The following is a 23,084-nucleotide window of genomic DNA, read 5'->3' on the forward strand; positions in this document are numbered from 1 at the left end:
AACGGCTGGATAGATCTCAACCAAACTTCATATTTAGAGGATACTCATCGCGGGAAAGTTTTCCATATGCATATCATTTTAAAATATTTGAATATATGGGGGGTTTATAGGAAAATCAGAATGGTTTTTCCACCATCACGTCGAAACGGCTGGATGGATCTCAACCAAACATTGTATTTAGAGTATACTAATCCCGGGGAAGGTTTAGATATGCATATCATTTTAAAATCCTTGAATAGACGGGGGGTTTATAGGAAAACCAGAGTGGTTTTCCCACCATCACGTCGAAACGGCTGGATAGATCTCAGCCAAACTTCATATTTAGAGTATACTCATCCCAGGAAAGGTTCCGATATGCATATAATTTTAAAATCTTTGAATAGACGGGGTGTTTATAGGAAAACCACAGTGGTTTTCCTCTATTTTCTCTTATACTATTGATTTTCTGTAAACTTCGTTTACCGTATGTGTAACGTCTCTTCATTATAAACAACTTTCGTTATGTTCATAATTTACCTTACTCTTCACATGACGGAGAAATTTACAATTTTCTGCTGGTATCATGCTCTGCATTTAGTGACCGACAGACCGACAACGAACCTACAGGTTACCATGGCAACGTCTCTGACTGCATGCCAGTAGGGAAGTAACGTATTGCCATTTTCCTCATCATGCTTTTAAATTCGTGGTTGTTCCTTGGGTAGATGGCAAGAGAGGCATCAATCGGCTCATCTGCGGGATATTGGCGGAATATCGTTGGAGGTTATAACCGCCCTCGAATAGATTAAGTAATAACACCATTAGTCATCTTCATATTTGTTTACCTAAGAATCACTGAACCTAAATTTCTCCTCTGTTAGCGCTTTATTATATCCATAACTCACGGCATTTATTTATTTGTCGTTATCCGGCTGTCCTCAGTTATAATCCATTTTCTATTAGTTTCAACATTCTTAACTGTATTATTTTCTTCCTTAATTACGCCGTATGTACGTGAATGCTAGAAACTACTGGATGCATTTCCACCAAGATTCGTATTTAGAATACACCTGTCCTTGATAGGTTTCAGGGCAAATATTGTTTCTAAATCCCTGAACTAACTGGGGGTTTAGACGAAACCGAAACAGTGATTTTGCACTTCCAAAAAATATACACAACAAAAGTTTATGGAAGTCTACCTACCTTGGTAGAAATTAATGTCTAAACCTTTTTTTCTCATGTGCATCATTTCGATACGAGGATCAATAAGGGAGATATCATTAAAGGACCGTTTTTCTGTACAAGTCCCATCGGACTTAACTCACGAGCGGGTGCGTGTAAAGCGTATTCCTTACAACTTGAAAACTACTGAAGACATTCGAAACAAAATTTATATTTAGCATCCACCTGTCCAAAGGTAGGTTTTAAACGTAAATAACATTTCATGTTCCGGAATGGACTGGCGGTTTATAAGGAACCGAAATGGTGATTTTACTCTTCCACAATATATACAGAACAAGACCAACCTGACTGGAAATCGACCAAACCTGATGGAATTCCACCTCTAAACCTTTTTTTTCATGTGCATTTTTTCGTCAGGAGGATTAATAAGGGAGATATCATGAATGGTCACTTTTGCAGGTTAAGTCCAGCGGACATAGCCCAAAAGGTGTTTTACATGGAGCAGATTCCTTATCTATATAAATCAAATCGTAACGACTGTGTACCTCTACACTGACTATTTTGGCGAAATTTTCGTACAGCTTTCCGTTTAAGGGGTAATAATAACAATCTCCATAATTTTTGATTTCCTGAAAGTCCTAATTTTTACCCGCCTCGCCCAAAATCCACATTGTGGCATAATCTGCCAGAAGAATAAGAAGATAATTGAAATTTGACAAAATTATACGTTTTAGCCTGTAACGAATGAAAAATCCTATATCATTAAATTTTTCATTTTTTATCCCCGAAGAATATCGAAATATGCAGGCAATTTTAATGATGGTGCAGACCTTCGGAAATTCCTATCACGTAACGGATTGCACAATCTCCGTTCAATTTGGAATGATCTACAACCTTGGTCTTATGACTTTATGCCGTATCTGTATCCCTTTTACGTTTGATTTTTCTCTATTAATCGATGTTAAGTCAATTTGGAATTTTCACATGCATTATTCATACTTTCAATTACTTATATGAAATACAGAATCATCAAACTCTTCACGAAAATTGGCCCACTCAGTAGCCATATGTGAGCCAAATGCTACGTATGTAGCTGTCACATTATTATCCGAAAAGTAATGTAATGTGAGATGATCTTACAAAACCTTTACCCTGTTCCACGTTTCTAAATCTGACCCAAGAATAGATGACATATCATTGGACCAGCCATTTAGGCCACTAAATCCGGCGTGTCTTATGGTATAATCCTTTGTCGATATGACGTACGTTTAGTAGCAGTTAATCTGTAAATGAAGGTCTTCAATATTGTAAACACGCATATACTTTCGTATGTCGATCTATATATATTCACTGATGTCGATTTAGCGATCGAGAAAGGGTCGGTCTGCTATTGTAATCAGTACTCCCCACACCGACTTTGACTGGCAGTAGGAAAGGGTTCCTTCTCCAACTCCTGTGTAACTGTCATTAGTAAGGAAGGCCTACAATTGTAATGAATAGTTCCCTTCTCGATTTGACTTGCAGAAGGTAAGTGAGCATGCAGTTTTGTTTAAAACTCCCCTACCCGATTGTGTTTGGCAGTAGGCAAGGGTGCCCGCCATTATAAAGAAATGTACTCATCTAAAATGTGACTGGCATTAGGCATAGTGGCCTGCTATTTTGATGGAAACTCACCAACTTGGTGTGACTGGCAGTACGCTGGCTGGCAGTAGGAAAAGGGGCCTGTCATTATAATGATAACTGCACAACTCAATTTCGAGTGATAGTAGGGTAATTGCCTGCCATTATAATAAAAACTGTAATCTGTCTGGAGGTAGGAAAGGGGGGCTGCCATTTCAACGAAAACTCCCCAAATCGATTCTGTCCGCATAGTAGGCAATGGGGCCTGCAATTATAATGTAAACTTCCCAACCTGATTGTGAATGCCAGTAGGCAAGTGAGCCTGCCGTTATATCACAAATCCGTAACAAACACTTTGCATTGGAAACGTACGGGGACCTCCCCATGCTCTTTCTCGGATAACGCTAAGAGACATGCAATTTTAAAACTATCTTATTTACTGCATGTACACTATTTACTTCGATATTCGAATACAATGTAGAATACCGTACCATGGCAACGTCAGCTCCAGGATTCTACAGCAGCGAAATTATCTATATAAATAAAATTGTAGGGGGTCCGCTGTCTGTAATTTCTTTTGTTTTGCCAATTTTTCAGATATTTATCCGTTTTAGGTCAACTCAAGACCGAATCGGTGGTTTTTACGTTTCGTGTCTGTTTGTTTGTTTGTCTGTTTGTCTGTTTGTCTGTCTGTTTGTCTGTTCAACCAAACTTCATATTTACAGTATACTTATCCCGGGGAAGGTTTCGATATGCATATCATTTTAAAATCTTTCAATACACGGGGTGTTTATACGAAAGCCATCACGTCGAAACGGCTAAATAGATCTCAACCAAACTTCATATTTAGAGTATGCTCATCCCGGGGAAGGTTTCTATGTGCATATCATTTTAAAATATTACAATAGATGGGGGGTTTATAGGAAAACCAGAATGGTTTTCCTCCTTTTTCTCTTATACTATTGATTTTCTGTAAACTTCGTTTACCGTACGTGAAACGTCTCTTCATTATAAACAACTTTCGTTATGTTCATAATTTACCTTACTCTTCACATGACGGAGAAATTTACAATTTTCTGCTGGTACCATGCTCTGCATTGAGTGACCGACAGACCGACAACGTCCCCCTGTGGGTGGGGGCGGTAGAATAACAAGAGAGGTGTCAATCGGCCATTCTGCGGGATAATGGCGGAATATCGTTGGAGGTTAGGCCTATAACCTTTCTCGAACAGCTTCAGTAATAACACCATTAGTCATCTTATATGTTTACCTAAGAATCCCTGCGCCTAATTTGCTCCTCTGTTACGGCTTTCTTATATCCATAACTCACACCAGCATAATTTATTGAGGGGCATAAGTAAGAGCAATACATTCACTTGGTATTTACATATTTGTCGTCATCCGGCTCTCCTCAGTTATTATAATCTATTTTCCATTAATGTCAGATTTCTTAACTATTATTTTCTTCCTTAATTACTCCGTATGTATGTTGATTGATTGATTGATTGATTGATTGATTGATTGATTGATTGATTGATTGATTGATTGATTGATTGATTGATTGATTGATTGATTGATTGATTGATTGATTGATTGATTGATTGATTGATTGATTGATTGATTGATTGATTGATTGATTGATTGATTGATTGATCGATTGATTGATTGATTGAATCCCAGCAGAAAGCCGTAATTGTTCAATACAATCCTCCACATTCGGTTGGCCTCAGGAACGGCATACGATCTTAAAATTGGGCCAACTCCCGAGATCTCTCAAACATAAGAACACAAGTCGGATGAGAGAAGAGAGTGGTGATGGTGCTGATTTTTGTTTCAAGAGGAACTACAACGGGGCAACCATCCTATATTAACAGTAATCAGTGACAAAAATGGAGGAATCCGACTCTTCCGAAATTAAGTTATCCGCGAAGGGCGTGGAAATGAGGCCTCGAATGTTCTTATGCCGTCGGAGTCTGCAAAGAACAAGAATAGACCACGGAAGTTCGGATAATATAGCTAAAGTGAGGAGCGTGGCATAAGTAAGTGCACCTAAAAGGGTCCGTGGTCGCGAGCCCACCCTGCCAAGTTAAGGACCCCTGGGGCGATTTCAGTCACCTGTTACGACAGGCAGGGAATAACCCGGATGTATTCCTCCACCCCCCCTCCCACCTTCACCACGCAACAGGCGGTTCACAGAAACGAACTACGATGCACACGCTACGCAAAATACAGTAGGTCACTATATACACCAACAGCAATATAAGGAAAGAAATTACGTACAGATGTTACATGGAAATCTTTCCTTTATAAGAGAGACAGCTATAAACAAAGAAATAAGATACACGTGCGGTTGTGTGCTACACAGTCACGGTGCTCCTGTGGGGAAAACCAACATCTACTGTCGTTCTCTATATGCGATTTTCTATTTTACGCAATAAAAATATCACACGAGAACACTTTAACGTATTCTAAAAGCAACTTTATTATCGCTACGAACTTATCCTGTCAGATAGAAGAAAACATTCAGTGCCTCTCTCGGAATACAAAAAAGAAAACAATCGCTCTCTAAAACAATCTACATAGAATTTATACATGTTTTACATCAGAGATCTAATGGTGCTGTTCCTTGACGCCATATTGGAAATCTGTGTGCCGTACGTCCGCACGTTATACGTCCATGGACACGAAACATAAATATAATAACATAATAATTTCGGCTCATCATAAACCTTCAAAATACCAGTATTGAAGGTTTTATCCTAATTAGGATACCTGTCCTACGACACTACTGCGCAACCAATCTGGGCCACCCGTGAGTCACAGGCAACAGCTACTTCGGTCAGCTTCAGCAGTCTATATCATCCATGTCGATAAGCGTAACCGAAATCAATATTGCTCTGAGCAAAAGGAACTTGACTGCTTAATGGTATTCACACTGGTGGCGCTTAGTTCTTCTCTGTATTACATTGTTACTTTCTAACTGAGATTGTTAACATATCTATGTGAGTGTTCATGTCAGTTATTGCGTTTAAAAATATCTGAAATATTGTTTCCTGTTTCAGAAGTGTTGCGACGGTACGTTAATTTATTTCCACTTTAGAAATTTTCGGATACTCTAATTTCATTGGGAACCACTGCATCTGAAATTCTTTTCTGGGCGGGGTTTGTGGTTGTTATTTGGAAGCATTTTGCGGCCTTTCCCTTTCTTTTGCCGATATCTTCATTCTTCGAAGTATCGGATCTCTTTCAATTTCGTTCTGATTAGTGATAAGGCAGGATTGTTGAGGAGTTGTCCTTCCTTTTGAAACAATCGCCAATACGGCCATTTCAATTCTGTTGCTGATTGCGATTTTTAACCCCTTTGTGGACTTTATCTTCCTTTTCCGATATCTTCATTCTTCGAAGTATCGCATCTCTTCATATTTCGTTCTGATTAGTGTTAACAGAAGATTGTTGCGCATTTGTACTACCTCTCGAAACAATAATCACAACTACCTCTATTTTGTTGACTATTACCCCTTAGTACTTCCTGCCTTCCCAGTTTCTGCTCTGGGAGGGGTTTCTGTTTTTGATATTTTCGAGCTCATTGCGGCCCTTCCCTTTATTTTGCCGATAACTTCATTCTTCGAAGTATCGGATCTCTTTCAGTTTTCTTCTGATTAGTGTTAATAGAGGATAGTTGCCCCGTTGTACGTCCTGTTAAAACAATAATCACCAACACCACCGTCACCAACAGAAAATAATCACCACCACATGCACTTTGCTGCCCATTACAGAGTTACTGATTGGGTTTCGACACTTTTGTGACTGTTCCTTTGACCATGCCTGCTAGGAAGCGAATTAACATTGGACGGTCCATATCAAAAGCTAAAAAAGTTAAGATATTGAGGGCTTCCGAGACTGCTTCAGACCGCGAGGCCAGACTCAATGCAGACAGACTGAGGAAGAGCACTCACCGTGATTCGGAGAGTGCTTCTGAGCGCGAGGCCAGGCTTAGCTCACAGAGAGCACGCCAGTCCACATCTAGGGCGTCTGAGACTGCTTCAGACCGCGAGGCCAGACTCAGTGCAGACAGACTGAGGAAGAGCACTCACCGTGATTCGGAGAGTGCTTCTGAGCGCGAGGCCAGACTCAATGCAGACAGACTGAGGAAGATCACTCACCGTGATTCGGAGACTGCTTCTGAGCGCGAGGCCAGGCTTAGCTCACAGAGAACACGCCAGTCCACATCTAGGGCGTCTGAGAGTGCTTCAGACCGCGAGGCCAGACTCAGTGCAGACTCACCGTGATTCGGAGAGTGCTTCTGAGCGCGAGGCCAGGCTTAGCTCACAGAGAACACGCCAGTCCACATCTAGGGCGTCTGAGAGTGCTTCAGACCGCGAGGCCAGACTCAGTGCAGACAGACTGAGGAAGAGCACTCACCGTGATTCGGAGAGTGCTTCTGAGCGCGAGGCCAGGCTTAGCTCACAGACAACACGCCAATCCACATCTAGGGCGTCTGAGACTGCTTCAGACCGCGAAGCCAGACTCAATGCAGACAGACTGAGGAAGAGCACTGACCGTGATTCGGAGACTGCTTCTGAGCGCGAGGCCAGGCTTCGCTCACAGAGAGCACGCCAGTCCACATCTAGGGCTTCTGAGACTGCTTCAGACCGCGAGGCAAGACTCAGATCGCAAAGATTTAGACAGATGCGTTTAAGAGAAACAGAATCAGAGGATCAGCGGATGGCTCGAATGGAGCATGACAGAGAGCACCATTCCCTCACACGCGAAAACCTAGCTGCGGAGGAATATTCTCAGGCGTTAACACAACGACGAAGTACCTACGCATCGTTAAACGAAATGCAAAATGTCCAGCAGGAAGAGAAAAGACAACGTGCAGCAGAAAGACGATCATCAGAGACCACTGATGAATATCTCAGACGGTTAGATGAAGATAGAGTGAGACATGCCAATGTTAGAGAATTACATTCAACGTCAATTGAATCTAGGTGTCCTAATATGATTCCATGGCATGAAAAGCAGCGAAGTGCATTTGCTTATAACCCTCTTATCGACTACCATCCAAGAGCCCATATAGGGTCTTTGAGTAAAGTGTGCCCTTTCTGTAGGGCTCTCAAATGGAAGCAAGAGCCAGAGGGAATGTGCTGCTCTTCCGGAAAAATTAAATTAAATCATCTAACTCCTCTACCGGAACTTCTTATTTCTCTGTTAAATGGGACGCATACTGACTCTCGCCATTTTCTTCAATTTGTGCGAGCCTACAACAGCGCATTCCAAATGACAAGCTTCGGAGCTACTAAAGTAGTGGAAGGAAATTTTATGCCAACATTCAAAATTCAAGGACAAGTATACCACTTAATAGGTTCACTTCTCCCTGCAAACAATGAAAATTCTAAATATCTTCAAATATATTTCATTGCAGACCACAAAGCACAGGTAGATCAAAGAACAGCAATAATACCAAATTTAAAAACCCATTTAGTTAATGATTTGCAGGGCATGTTACATGATGTGAACCCATATGTCAAGGAACTGAAGACAACTCTAGAGACAATGCCGGACGGTGACACCCACAAGATTGTGATCCACGCCGACCGAGTTCCTGCTGGTGAGCACAGAGGCTGTTATAATCAGCCGACAACAAACGAGATAGCTGTCATATTGGTTGGACACGAATGTGATAAGCGAGACATCGTGCTTCGGACAAGAGACCAGGGCCTGAGACGAATATCTGAAACCCACCGATCATACGACGCTCTTCAATATCCCCTGATGTTCCCTCGTGGAGATGATGGCTACCACTTCCTACTGTACCACGTAGACCCACGAACCGGAGAACTAAAGACCCCTCTCAAGAAAACATCTTCTCTTCAGTTTTATTCTTATCGTATAATGATAAGACAAGGCGAGGTAAACTACTTACATTGTTACCGTCAACTGTCCAATCAGTTCTGGGTAGACATGTATGCTAAAATAGAGACTGAAAGGTTAGTCTATATCAGAACACACCAAAGGGAATTAAGGGCTGAGAGCTACATTCACCTTAAAGACGCCCTGAGGAAGGACGAGGGTAACATGGCAGATTTGGGACGGTTAGTCATTTTACCGTCCACTTTCACTGGAGGACCCCGATATATGCACGAGCGATCTCAAGATGCACTCTGTTATGTGCGAAAATACTCATGTCCAGATCTTTTTATTACAGCTACAACTAATCCAAAATGGGAAGAAATTGGTAATGCCGTATATAATGGTCAGTCAGCGAATGATCGTCACGACATTATTACACGTGTATTTCACATGAAATTAAAATCTCTCATGGACTTACTAACCAGAGAACAAATATTTGGGCCAACTCTTTGTTTTATGTACTCTGTTGAATGGCAAAAGCGTGGCTTGCCTCACGCCCACATATTATTATGGCTTGAGGACAAGATACGACCCGTCGATATTGATAAGGTTATTAGTGCTGAATTTCCAGATCCTGATAAAGATCCACAGCTTTTTAACATAGTTAAATGTCACATGGTCCATGGACCATGCGGATCTTTCAACGTAGGCTCACCATGTATGAAAGGTGGACGATGCTCAAAACGATACCCACGAGCATTCGTCAATGAAACTGTCACAGGGAACGATGGGTACCCATCCTACAAGCGCAGGATTCCTTCTATGGGTGGCTTCACTGCACGCCTTATGATAAATGGACAGGATATGGAAGTGGATAATAGATGGATAGTGCCATACTGTCCTGTTTTGTCTAGGGTATTCAAAACACACATCAATGTTGAATACTGTAGCAGTGTTAAGTCCATCAAATACATCTGTAAGTACATCAACAAAGGAAGCGATCAGGCAGTCTTAGGTTTGCAAGACAAAAATGATGAAGTGTGCCAGTATCAGAGCGGAAGGTACATATCCAGCTCAGAAGCAGTTTGGCGAATTCTTTCATTTCCTATCCATGAAAGGTATCCTCCAGTAATGCATTTAGATGTTCATCTACAAAATTTTCAAAGAATTGTCTTTACTGCAGAAACGGCTCATGACATAGTAGAAAATCCACGTAACACCACCTTAATGGCATTCTTTAACTTATGTCAGACAGATGATTTTGCTAAGACACTGTTGTATGAAGAAGTTCCCTCTTACTATACGTATAACAAACAGCAAGGTACATTTGTAAGAAGAAAGAAAGGAGTACCTGTGGTAGCATTTTCGGGCGTTAGAAAGCAGCACGTAATTAGCCGAGTGTATGCAGTCCATCCTAATAATTCCGAGTGCTTCTATTTACGCATGCTTCTGTTCACTGTCAGGGGACCAACATCCTTCACTGACCTTCGCACCGTCAATGGCATACTTCACCCTACATATCGGAGTGCATGCAAAGCCCATGGATTACTCCTGGATGACTCTCAATGGGAAGAGACACTGAAGGAGGCGATAGTTTCACAAAGCCCAGCAAAACTTCGCCGGCTTTTTGGCATATTGTTAGTCTTTTGCAGTCTCTCTGATCCGTTGGATCTGTGGAACAAATATAAGGAGAGCCTAGCAGAAGATTTCTTACGACAACTTTCCCCCTGTAACGACGGTACTGCTCATGAAATGATCGCCCATGTGGAAGACAGATGTCTTCAAGACCTCGAAGAATACGTTCTATCGATTGGCGGTCAGCCTTTGAACATTTACGGCCTTCCTTCCCCTCAGATCTTACAAACGTTAAATGCTGACTATCTCAGAGAAACAAATTACAATAAAGAAGCGTTAAGGTCTTTTGTTCTATTAAATGAACCAAAACTTACAGATGAACAGACTGTAGTATATCGGGAAATATTAAACTGTGTTAGAAATAAGGAAAGTAGAATGTTTTTCTTAGACGCTCCGGGCGGAACTGGAAAAACATTCCTGATTAACTTACTGTTGTCTAAGATCAGACAGGATAGTAAGATTGCTGTAGCAGTAGCCTCTTCGGGGATCGCAGCCACTCTTTTACCCGGTGGCAAAACTGCTCACTCGATGTTTAAAGTGCCTATAGATCTTGACTGCACAAAGTCACCAATATGTAACATCACAAAACAAAGTAACATATCCAAGGTTCTGCAAGACTGCAGTCTTATAATTTGGGATGAATGCACTATGGCTCACAGAAAGGCGATTGAAGCAGTTGACCGAACGCTGCGGGACATCCGAAACAGTGATAACTTCTTTGGAGGTGTCCCTATCCTCTTTTCTGGTGATTTTCGTCAAACGTTACCGGTTGTTCCAAGAGGGAGCAGAGCAGATGAAGTGAACGCTTCATTAAGGAGATCATCACTTTGGCCAAATATCAAAAAACTGTCTCTGACACAGAATATGAGGGTACATCTAGGTGGTGATGAAAACATACATACATTCACTGAAATATTGTTGTCGATTGGGAACGGCTCACTGGGAGACAGTAACGGGATCATTACTCTTTCTGATGAATTTTGTTTGTCGCTTTCTAACCTTGAAGCTCTCATTTCATCGGTGTACCCGGACGTAGAAAATATTAGGAGCAAACCCATCTCATGGCTCTGCTGCAGAGCGATCTTAACTCCAACTAATGAACAAGCGGCGTACATTAATTCGACTATCCTCACAATGTTCCACGGCGAGGAGACAGTTTATACGTCTGTCAATGAAGTAATCAACTCTGACGACGCAGTTCACTATCCTCCTGAGTTCCTGAATTCTATAACGGCTCCGGGGCTTCCATCGCACAAAATTACCTTAAAGATCGGCGCACCAATCATACTCATGCGCAATCTCAGCCCACCTAATTTGTGCAATGGGACAAGACTTCAGGTAAACGCCCTCCACAAACATGTGATAGAGGCAACTATCATGACTGGATGCGGTGAAGGAGAGTCAGTTCTTATCCCGCGGATACCACTAATCCCAACCAACTACCCGTTTGAGTTCAAGCGTCTGCAGTTTCCAGTCAGCCTCTGCTTTGCGATGACTATTAATAAATCCCAAGGCCAGACGTTGAGTATTGCTGGACTTGACCTCAGATCACCCTGCTTTTCCCACGGGCAACTGTACGTCGCATGTTCCCGAGTCAGCAGCAGCAAGTCCCTGTTTATATGTGCACCAGAAAATAAAACACGAAACATTGTTTATCAAGAGGTTCTTCAATGACTCTGTTCTTCCTTCGCTTCAGTACGTGTACTGGTGACAAATTAAATGAAATTGATCCCATAAACGAATAGACTCCTAATTATGGGAAGATCATCAGTGTTACTTAATTTTTCCAAGCACACTGTTGATTATCTGGAAGTAGAAATGGGGGCATGCCAACATAATGAAAACTGGCCAAATCGACACTGACTGGGAATAGGGAAGAAGACCTACGTTAAAATGGGAATTCTCCGAATTGACTGCGATTGGCCCTAGGTAAGGGGGTCTGCCCTTAAAATGAAAACTCTCGAGCTTGATTGACACTGGTGGTAGGCAAGGGGGAGTGCTATTATAATTAAAACTCCTCAACTCGATTGTGAATTGCAGTAGGTAAGGGGCTTGCTATTATAAAAATCCTTCCCAATTCGACTATGACTGGAAATAGGAAAGGAGATCGGCCGTTATAATAGCAACTTCAAACTCGACTGTGACTAGCACTGGTAAACTCTACCAGCATTGATGATGAAAACTCCCCATTTTGAATGTGACTGGTAGTAGGCAAGGGGAACTGCTACTATAATTAAAACTCCTCAACTCGATTGTGACTCGCAGTAGGCAAGCGGGACTACCATTATAACCAAACCTCGCCAATTACACTATGACTGAATATAGGAAAGAGGGCTGTGGCTATCGATAGGCAAGTGGGCCGGCCATTATAATGAAACCTGCGCAAGTCCATTGTGACAGGCAATAAGAGAAAGTATGCCTGACATCATAACTAAAGGGTGTATTCTGCCCGAAGGCAGGTCCGAACCTCCGTAGAGGTGTGCCTGAGCCGGAGTTTACGTACGGTAGGGTGGCCAGTCCCTTTCCGCTCCTCCATTCCCTTAACCCCACCCAACAGCGCGTGGCAACCCATCCAAATCTTGACCACGTCCAGTGTTGCTTAACTTCGGAGATCTCACAGGATCCGGTGCTTCAAGACGGCTACGGCCGTTGGCTGTCATCATAACCAAAGCTGCTCAAATCTACTGTCTGTAGCGGTAGGGAACCTTCCACCTCGACTGTGACTGGCAATAGGCAAGAGGATCTGCCACTGTAATGAAAATACCCCACGTCGGTTGTGACTGGCAGAAGGTAAGGGGGCCTGCCAATATAATTTTAACTCCTCAACTCAATGTTTTTCGCAGTAGACAAACTGGAATAATATTACAATGAAAACTGTCCAACTTCGTTGTGACTGCCAATACGCAAGGGGGCCTGGCAATATAATCAAAACACGATAACCGGAAATAGGAAAGAAGATCTGCCGTTATCATGGGAACCCCCAAATTGACTGGGTTTGGCAGTAGCAAGGGGACCTACTTTTATAACCCACACGCCCGAACACATTTTTGATTGGTAATAGGCAAGAAGGCTTGACATTGTCATGAAAAGTCGCCAACTTGATACTAACTGGCCATAGGCAAGCGGAAATGCCATTTCAATGAAAACTTCGCAAATCAACAGTGACTGGGGATAGCAAAGACGACCTATAATGATAATGGGAACCTTGAAATTCGATTGTGACCGCCTGCCCACCAGTGGGCCTGCCATTATATTGAAGAACCCTAAATACATTTCGCTAACAGTAGACAAATGGGCCTTCTTTTCTAACCGAAACTTTCCAACTCATCTGACTGGGAATAGCAAAAATGATCTACCGTAATAACGGAAACCCTCCACCTCGACTGTGACCGGCACTAAGTAAGCAACCGAGCTCGATAGCTGCAGTCGCTTAGGTGCGGCCAGTATCCAGTAATCGGGGGATAGTGGGTTCGAGCCTCACTGTCGGCAGCCCTGAAGATGGTTTTCCGTGGTTTCCCATTTTCACACCAGGCAAAAGCCGGGGCTGTACCTTAATTAAGGCCACGGCCGCTTCCTTTCACTTCCTAGGCCTTTCCTATCCCTTCATCGCCATAAAACATATCTGTGTCGGTGCGACCTAAAGCAAATAGCAAAAAAATAAGTAAGCAGAACTGTCATTATAATTAAAACTCCCAACTCGACTCTGACTTCTACTCGAACTCCCCAATTGGAATAATACTGTCGGTAGACAAGTCCGCTTGCCATTATAGTTAAAACTCCCCAACTGATTATCATTGGAAAAAGGAAACAAGATATCCCATTGTAATGGGAACTCTCCAACTCGACAGCGACTGGAAGTACACACGGTGGCCTGGCATTAAAACGGAAAAACTCCATCACGTTTTTGATTGCTAACACCCAAGGCCACCTGCGATTTCATGATACTTCCCCAACTACACTATGACTGGAAATAGGGAAGGTATTTTCATTATAATGGCACGTTCCCTTTACTACTGTCAGTCGCAGTCGAATTCGAGTGCTATCATGATGCCGTGTCATAAGAGGCGACTACAAGCAACCTCAGGGGCTGTTAAGTAGGGAGTATGGGTTGGCGATCGCGGGGCCTTACCTGAGTCCTGACATTGCTTCTGTTTCCTTGTGCTAGGCTTCTCACTTTCATCTATCCTTTTCGACCTCCCTTGGTCAACTTTCGTTCTATTTCAACTCGCACGGTATTACGTGTGGAGGCCTTTCATTTTCACGCCCTTTGTGGCGAGGGGGGGAGTGATATATACAAATAATCGAAAATAGTGTCGAATCCATAGATTTCGGGGTCGCTGACATGAATACTGACACTTCGGATTTTTTAAAGTTCAACTTCAGCCCCCTTTGCGGTGGGGGCGTACAAATATAACCTACTATGTGGAAAAAGTACTGTGGGAGCAAGACGCCCCTAGAACCCCTCGGTAGGGGGGTGAAATATAATATATATATTAATAAATTGAAGTCGCTTTGGAGACTCACCTAAGGGTCCGTGGTCGCGAGCCCACCCTGCCAAGTTACGGGCCTACTCACTGCCTTTACAGTAATTTACGGAGGAATCCGTATACAATGTAGAGTACCGTAGCGAAGCACGGGTACATTTGCTAGTATCTATATAAATAAAATTGTTTCTGTTTGTCTGTTTGTCTGTCTGTTTGTCTGTTCCACCATCACGTCGAAACGGCTGGATAGATCTCAACCAAACTTCATATTTAGAGTATACTGACCCCGGGGAAGGTTTCGATATGCATATCATTTTAAAATCTTTGAAAAGACGGGGGTTTTATAGGAAAAACGGTTTTCCTCCATTTTCTCTTATACTATTATAGGCAAAATATCGAATTTGTCGTATAAGGACGAGACAAAGCTCAATTTAATCCTCTTGGCGCAAAGAACAAAACTCGGTAAGCCCTACGGGCCCGAAAACCATGTTTTAAGGCCCTAAAACCAACCGTTACGGAGATATTGGCACCACACTACCCCTGCTCTAGGAATCGGATAAAGAAATGAACTGCCGTAACCATGGCAACGTCAGCTCCAGGATTCTAGAGCAGTGAGATTATGCATGTACGTTTGGGCATAGCTGTCAACCAAAATAGGTACAAATAAGACTTAATATCTGGGAAAAAAATATACTGTTGTGTAAGGGACTCATAGGACTCCTTTGGGCGGGGATGGAAAGGGGGTGAAGAACGAGTGTAAAAATCTATATAAATGAAATTGTTTCTGTTTGTCTGTCTGTTTGTCTGTTCCACCATCACGTCGAAACGGCTGGATAGATCTCAACCAAACTTCATATTTAGGGTATACTCATCCCGGAGAAGGTTTTGATATGCATATCATTTTAAAATCCTTGAATAGACAGGGGGTTTATAGGAAAACCAGAATGGTTTTTCCACCATCACGTCGAAACGGCTGGATAGATCTCAACCAAACTTCATATTTAGAGGATACTCATCGCGGGGAAGTTTTCCATATGCATATCATTTTAAAATATTTGAATATATGGGGGTTTATAGGAAAATCAGAATGGTTTTTCCACCATCACGTCGAAACGGCTGGATGGATCTCAACCAAACATTGTATTTAGAGTATACTAATCCCGGGGAAGGTTTAGATATGCATATCATTTTAAAATCCTTGAATAGACGGGGGGTTTATAGGAAAACCAGAGTGGTTTTCCCACCATCACGTCGAAACGGCTGGATAGATCTCAGCCAAACTTCATATTTAGAGTATACTCATCCCAGGAAAGGTTCCGATATGCATATAATTTTAAAATCTTTGAATAGACGGGGTGTTTATAGGAAAACCACAGTGGTTTTCCTCTATTTTCTCTTATACTATTGATTTTCTGTAAACTTCGTTTACCGTACGTGAAACGTCTCTTCATTATAAACAACTTTCGTTATGTTCATAATTTACCTTACTCTTCACATGACGGAGAAATTTACAATTTTCTGCTGGTATCATGCTCTGCATTTAGTGACCGACAGACCGACAACGAACCTACAGGTTACCATGGCAACGTCTCTGACTGCATGCCAGTAGGGAAGTAACGTATTGCCATTTTCCTCATCATGCTTTTAAATTCGTGGTTGTTCCTTGGGTAGATGGCAAGAGAGGCATCAATCGGCTCATCTGCGGGATATTGGCGGAATATCGTTGGAGGTTATAACCGCCCTCGAATAGATTAAGTAATAACACCATTAGTCATCTTCATATTTGTTTACCTAAGAATCACTGAACCTAAATTTCTCCTCTGTTAGCGCTTTATTATATCCATAACTCACGGCATTTATTTATTTGTCGTTATCCGGCTGTCCTCAGTTATAATCCATTTTCTATTAGTTTCAACATTCTTAACTGTATTATTTTCTTCCTTAATTACGCCGTATGTACGTGAATGCTAGAAACTACTGGATGCATTTCCACCAAGATTCGTATTTAGAATACACCTGTCCTTGATAGGTTTCAGGGCAAATATTGTTTCTAAATCCCTGAACTAACTGGGGGTTTATACGAAACCGAAACAGTGATTTTGCACTTCCAAAAAATATACACAACAAAAGTTTATGGAAGTCTACCTACCTTGGTAGAAATTAATGTCTAAACCTTTTTTTCTCATGTGCATCATTTCGATACGAGGATCAATAAGGGAGATATCATTAAAGGACCGTTTTTCTGTACAAGTCCCATCGGACTTAACTCACGAGCGGGTGCGTGTAAAGCGTATTCCTTACAACTTGAAAACTACTGAAGACATTCGAAACAAAATTTATATTTAGCATCCACCTGTCCAAAGGTAGGTTTTAAACGTAAATAACATTTCATGTTCCGGAATGGACTGGCGGTTTATAAGGAACCGAAATGGTGATTTTACTCTTCCACAATATATACAGAACAAGACCAACCTGACTGGAAATCGACCAAACCTGATGGAATTCCACCTCTAAACCTTTCTTTTCATGTGCATTTTTTCGTCAGGAGGATTAATAAGGGAGATATCATGAATGGTCACTTTTGCAGGTTAAGTCCAGCGGACATAGCCCAAAAGGTGTTTTACATGGAGCAGATTCCTTATCTATATAAATCAAATCGTAACGACTGTGTACCTCTACACTGACTATTTTGGCGAAATTTTCGTACAGCTTTCCGTTTAAGGGGTAATAATAACAATCTCCATAATTTTTGATTTCCTGAAAGTCCTAATTTTTACCCGCCTCGCCCAAAATCCACATTGTGGCATAATCTGCCAGAAGAATAAGAAGATAATTGAAATTTGACAAAATTATACGTTTTAGCCTGTAACGAATGAAAAATCCTATATCATTAAATTTTTCATTTTTTATCCCCGAAGAATATCGAAATATGCAGGCAATTTTAATGATGGTGCAGACCTTCGGAAATTCCTATCACGTAACGGATTGCACAATCTCCGTTCAATTTGGAATGATCTACAACCTTGGTCTTATGACTTTATGCCGTATCTGTATCCCTTTTACGTTTGATTTTTCTCTATTAATCGATGTTAAGTCAATTTGGAATTTTCACATGCATTATTCATACTTTCAATTACTTATATGAAATACAGAATCATCAAACTCTTCACGAAAATTGGCCCACTCAGTAGCCATATGTGAGCCAAATGCTACGTATGTAGCTGTCACATTATTATCCGAAAAGTAATGTAATGTGAGATGATCTTACAAAACCTTTACCCTGTTCCACGTTTCTAAATCTGACCCAAGAATAGATGACATATCATTGGACCAGCCATTTAGGCCACTAAATCCGGCGTGTCTTATGGTATAATCCTTTGTCGATATGACGTACGTTTAGTAGCAGTTAATCTGTAAATGAAGGTCTTCAATATTGTAAACACGCATATACTTTCGTATGTCGATCTATATATATTCACTGATGTCGATTTAGCGATCGAGAAAGGGTCGGTCTGCTATTGTAATCAGTACTCCCCACACCGACTTTGACTGGCAGTAGGAAAGGGTTCCTTCTCCAACTCCTGTGTAACTGTCATTAGTAAGGAAGGCCTACAATTGTAATGAATAGTTCCCTTCTCGATTTGACTTGCAGAAGGTAAGTGAGCATGCAGTTTTGTTTAAAACTCCCCTACCCGATTGTGTTTGGCAGTAGGCAAGGGTGCCCGCCATTATAAAGAAATGTACTCATCTAAAATGTTACTGGCATTAGGCATATTGGCCTGCTATTTTGATGGAAACTCACCAACTTGGTGTGACTGGCAGTACGCTGGCTGGCAGTAGGAAAAGGGGCCTGTCATTATAATGATAACTGCACAACTCAATTTCGAGTGATAGTAGGGTAATTGCCTGCCATTATAATAAAAACTGTAATCTGTCTGGAGGTAGGAAAGGGGGGCTGCCATTTTAACGAAAACTCCCCAAATCGATTCTGTCCGCATAGTAGGCAATTGGGCCTGCAATTATAATGTAAACTTCCCAACCTGATTGTGAATGCCAGTAGGCAAGTGAGCCTGCCGTTATATCACAAATCCGTAACAAACACTTTACATTGGAAACGTACGGGGACCTCCCCATGCTCTTTCTCGGATAACGCTAAGAGACATGCAATTTTAAAACTATCTTATTTACTGCATGTACACTATTTACTTCGATATTCGAATACAATGTAGAATACCGTAGCGAAGCACGGGTACATTCGCTAGTATATAGATAAACTGAGTGAGAGATCAAATCCAAGTAACTACAGTTACATGAAGAAGAAAAGATGCAAAATGTTTATCAGGGCAATCGATTTAAGTCATTTTTGATTCGGTGAATAGACGGGCTTTCGTATATCATTGAGTCAGATTGGCATATCAAGGAGGATGATAAGAGCACTGAAAATATTATGTGGAATTTAGATTTTCTATCGAAGTGGAAGATGACATAGACGTGGGAGAGATATTTTCAAAACTAGGTTTCAAGAAGGTTGAATATTTTCACCAATATTCTTGTTTATTATTTACTGCTAATAATGCGAATGCTTTCAGAAAAGAGCCTCTCCATGTCTCTAGAACCACGATATTCCGGGTCTCATCATCGCAGATGATACCCTTGTACTCACATTAACAGCTGTCAGAATTCAAAATAGTATTACAGAGAGTAAATTATTGTAAGAATTGGGGCCTAAAAATGAATCCACAGATAAGAGATTTATGTTGTGAAAAATGGGCGACAAACTCTCAAAAAGTGAGGAGTAGTGGATAGGTAAGACAAAACTAGAAGTTCTAAAATAATTGAATACCTGGGAAGAAAATAAGCAGAAATTGCAGATGGAGAGAAAATATAAACAGAGCAAAAATGAAAGGAGTAAGTGCTCTGGCTAGTATAAAAATGTATTGAATAGAAATATGCCAAACATCGAATATAAATTCAGAAATATGTATACTTAACTCAGCGGTTAAAACGAATCTATTGTATGGAATAGAAATTTAGGAGTATATGATGGAATTGTTGAATTGTATGTAGTTGTAAATACAGTTGTCAAAATAGTAATGTGATTGCCAAACTGTATTGCAAACAGTGGAGTGAAAATGATGTGTGAAGGGGAGATAGTATACGGACACATATTGTTAAACAAATAATTAAATATTTATTGAAGCTAAAGACGGGAGGGGAAGGTGAAATTCTAAGGATAGCATGCCAGCACCTAATGAAATATCAAAATGACGGTTACTGGGTGGATGGTGTGAAGAAACTACTGGATGACATAGGAATGGGGTGTGATTGGGAAAGAACTTTATCAACGGATGACATTGAATTGTGTAAGAAGGTGGTTCAAAGAGTTCAAATCATTGAAGGACAAACAACAAGCGCATAAAGTAATAGCAAGAGAATACCTATTGAATTTTGTAAAATGGCAGTAAGGACTGAAATGTTAACAAAAAGGGAAATGAGAGGGATAATTTGGTGCCTGATGAGAGTAGACATTTATAAGAATAAAGCTATAAGATAAAAAATGAGGAAAATCGATGCATTTTATGCAATAAGGATAATGAAGTGGGTTACTTACTAAAAGAAACAAGGAAGATCGGAGAGAAATTATATAGATGGGAAGGAGATAGATAAAATCGAAAATGAACCTGAACCGAACGCTCTTGTTAATTTATGAGACAGAGAATGGAATATAGCAGGGAGAGCAGCAAAACAATGTAATATTATAAGATGAATGTGGGGAAAAGGAATATAAAGAGTATGAAAACAGATAAGATGCATGTAGCTAGTAGTAAGGATATGAGTGTGAAGGTATCCTAGTCTCGATGACAGTTAAAATCTAGGAATGATCTCAAATGCTAAAGTTTGTATAATAGTTAAAGATACGTTCAAGTACTATGTATGCGAAATACTGTACATTAGTTAGAATACTTACACAAAAAATTAAAAATGGTTTGGTTTGATCATCATCATCATCATCATCTGTTTACCCTCCAGGTTCGGCTTTTCCCTCGGACACAGCGAGGGATCCCACCTCTACCGCCTCAAGGGCAGTGTCCTGGAGCTTCAGACTCTTGGTCGGGGATACAACTGGGGAGAATGACCAGTACCTCGCCCAGGCGGCCTCACCTGCTATGCTGAACAGGGGCCTTGTGGAGGGATGGGAAGAGTGGAAGGGGTAGGCAAGGAAGAGGGAAGGAAGCGGCCGTGGCCTTATGTTAGGTACCATCCCGGCATTCGCCTGGAGGAGAAGTGGGAAACCACGGAAAACCACTTCGAGGATGGCTGAGGTGGGAATCGAACCCACCTCTACTCAGTTGACCTCCCGAGGCTGAGTGGACCCCGTTCCAGCCCTCATACCACTTTTCAAATTTCGTGGCAGAGCCGGGAATCGAACCCGGGCCTCTGGGGGTGGCAGCTAATCACGCTAACCACTACACCACAGAGGCGGACGGTTTGGTTTGATTATTGTCCTTAATGTTGTGCATCATAAAAACTGTTTGTACGGTACTAATTGTGAATTCAATAAATGAACACTGTATCCCCAATTTGGGGTCATCTGTGAATGGGAGATAAGTGTATTCTATTCATTCATTCATTCATACGTCCGACTCGTTGTCTGAATGGTCAGCGTACTGGCCTTCGGTTCAGAGGGTCCCGGGTTCGATTCCCGGCAGGGTCGGGGATTTTAACCTTCATTGGTTAATTCCAATGGCCCGGGGGCTGGGTGTTTGTACTGTCCCCAACATCCCTGCAGTTCACACACCACACATAACACTATCCTCCACCACAATAACACGCAGTGTCCTACTCATGGCAGATGCCGCCCACCCTCATCGGAGGGTCTGCCTTACAAGGGCTGCACTCGGCTAGAAATAGCCACACGAAATTATTATTATTCATTCATACAGGTGAATATTCTACTTCAGCCGTCCGTCATTTTTCAACATTAACATTATTTCGTACAAGAGTTACATTTTCTCCCGAAGTATGTATGCGTTCCTTCAACATGAATTTAGCACGAGTTCTTTCATAGTTGTACGTCATTTTGAATGTTTAACAATTAGCATTTTATCTCAAAATGTGAAATATTGTAAAAACATTCAACTACAACGTATCCTCTTTTAAGTAATACTTATTGGGAAATAAATCATTTTAATACATCAGATTAACTTCCACACTCTGAAAATACAGCAAGAAGAAACTGAGATCAGGTTCGTGGGTGGTTTCCGAGACAACACACCATAAATAATTTTTACACCATGGAAAGAAATAGTAAAAAAAAGAAAATTATCAACATGCAACTCTACAAATTAGTCCACGTATAAATGAACTATAAATATGATAAACATATAATGCAGACCAATTGTATGGCTCAGGAGATATCAATTGTTCTCTTGAAATCTAAATGTGGTTAGCACCCCATTTAAGTCATACTAGCACAGGCGGGGTTTCGGTGATGCTAGGATAGAAAATGGATGGGACTGGGTAGGAATAGACTGTGGCTTTATCTAAGATATAACTCTGTAATAATAACTTTATTGATTTTTTCAAGTACTCCTAACTGCTTTTACGGTTTTCGCGGATGCCGAGATGCCGGAATTTCGTCCCAAAGGAGTTATTTAGCGTACCAGTAAATCTACTGACACGAGGCTGACGTATTTGAACACATTTAAATACCATCGAACTGAGCCAGGTTCGAACTTGCCAAGTTGTACTCAGAAGGCCAGCGCTCTACGATCCGAACTACCCATCCCGGTATATAGCTCTGATTTGAGTGATGCGAAGATGTAAAACATAGGAACCATCTACAGGGTAGCTGACGGTAGATTACAAACACGCCATCTCCCTCCAGCTTCACCTGCTCACTCACTCAGTAATGTTAATAAATAAATTTTCTGTGAATTGTCTTGTCTATAAACTACTGAATGCGGGGCTGACAGGTTCGATCGTGGCTCAGTCCAGTTGTATCTGAAGGTGCTCAGATACGTCAGCCTCGTGTCTGTAGATTTACTGGCACGTAAAAGAACTGAGGGACAATATTCCGGCATCTCGGCGTCTCCGAAAACCGTAAAAGTAGTTAGTGGGACGTAAAGCAAATAAAATGAATTATTAAACTACTGAATTAATTCACAGAACCTCCTGAGCCTATAAAGGTGAAGTGACCCCTTTTGACCCCTCGCGAATGCTTGTGCTAGAACTACAGTATTCTAGATCCTTTAAGGTTGAATGTGCTTCTTTATATGTAAGAAATAATGTATTCTGAAGAGTATAGCTGATAGTTAATAAGAATGTTAT

General features: G+C 41.3%; 1 protein-coding gene across 4 annotated transcripts in view; it reads left to right on the forward strand.

Moving 5' to 3' along the window:
* Window positions 1-23,084, forward strand: part of LOC136877265 (ras-related protein Rab-3) — a 608,034-nt gene that overhangs the window by 331,407 nt on the left and 253,543 nt on the right. The gene's annotated exons all lie outside the window — the stretch shown is intronic.

Source organism: Anabrus simplex, chromosome 1 (genome assembly GCF_040414725.1).
Source record: "Anabrus simplex isolate iqAnaSimp1 chromosome 1, ASM4041472v1, whole genome shotgun sequence".
NCBI lineage: Eukaryota > Metazoa > Arthropoda > Insecta > Orthoptera > Tettigoniidae > Anabrus > Anabrus simplex.